Raw genomic sequence first — 1,168 nt, forward strand, 5'->3', positions numbered from 1 at the left:
TGGGAGATGGCCTGCAGCTGCTTGACGTGCTCGCTGAAGTCGGCCACCCACTGGATGACAGTCATGGAGGCAGGCACGGTGTAGTGGCACCAACTATGAGGCAGGATACCCGGAGGAGACATGCTACATGTTAGCATTGGGAATCCTTCTCGACACTCTATATAACCATATTGACTTGAAATAGTCTATATGTTACCATATTAAATTTCACACATTGTGACTGTACAACCACATTGGGGTATAACTGGAAAAGGTACATTTCCAGAAGAAAATGTGCTCTTGCTTCACCTATAAAAGCGTTTCATAGTAGTGGAAGAAGTGTAGGAGTTTGATGAGGGTTGATGAAGGTCCGCAGGTCGTTGGTTGGCTTCTTGCCCTCGCACACCTGCACCACATCAGTCAGATCTTGGCGCACCTCCTGAAGCATGTGGGTGCCCATCTTCACCTCGCGCTCAAAGAAGCAGAACAGGGGATCTTGTGTGTGGCATTCTTTTCACCTGTACAGTCCTTAAAAAGAAACCCACACCCTGAGTGTTTGTGAATTGCATTATCAGAAGTCAGATCCGTATAAGAGTTTCATTCACATGAAATCAGGTTCAGGATAGACTCATCATTTAATGCAAAGATCCTTAAGAGAAGGCAGTTTGAGTCCGTGTGCGCAAGTGTAGCCTAAAACTTAAATGAATAGCCCAGGCCTTTATTTGCTTAAATCACTGTACACAACAGGTGCTTATTAGAGACAGGCTTCTATTTGAGACTGGTGTCCATTTCCTTAACACAGACAGCTTTTGCTCATTTGCATAGTTAATTGTTCAATTTCCAGCATTTTAATACATTTTTGTCACGACCATCGTATGAAAAATTGGACCAAGGTGCAGCGTGAGTAGAGTTCCACATTTTATTGATAGTGAAACTTCCAAAAACAACAAAGATATAACGATCATGAAATACATGCTTTTGCACACAATGTATATAGACTATTTTTTTCTACTGTGTTATTGACTTCACATTGCTATGCTTTATCTTGGCCAGGTTGCAGTTGTAAATGAGAACTTGTTCTCAATTAGCCTACCTGATTAAATAAAGGTGAAATAAATAAAATAAAATAAACGTAGCACACATCGGCACTCAAACAAACGAATATCCCACATCGCAGATGGAAAAAGGA

The 1,168-nt window shown here is 41.4% G+C and overlaps 1 non-coding gene across 1 annotated transcript; it reads right to left on the reverse strand.

The window, feature by feature from the left end:
- Positions 1-547: 547 nt before the first annotated feature.
- Positions 548-619, reverse strand: LOC115139100 (small nucleolar RNA SNORD50). Its single transcript, XR_003865062.1, has one exon. It is a non-coding gene; the product is annotated as a small nucleolar RNA SNORD50 (small nucleolar RNA).
- Between the last annotated feature and the right edge of the window lie 549 nt (positions 620-1,168).

Source organism: Oncorhynchus nerka, linkage group LG12 (assembly GCF_034236695.1).
Source record: "Oncorhynchus nerka isolate Pitt River linkage group LG12, Oner_Uvic_2.0, whole genome shotgun sequence".
In the NCBI taxonomy this organism is placed as follows: domain Eukaryota; kingdom Metazoa; phylum Chordata; class Actinopteri; order Salmoniformes; family Salmonidae; genus Oncorhynchus; species Oncorhynchus nerka.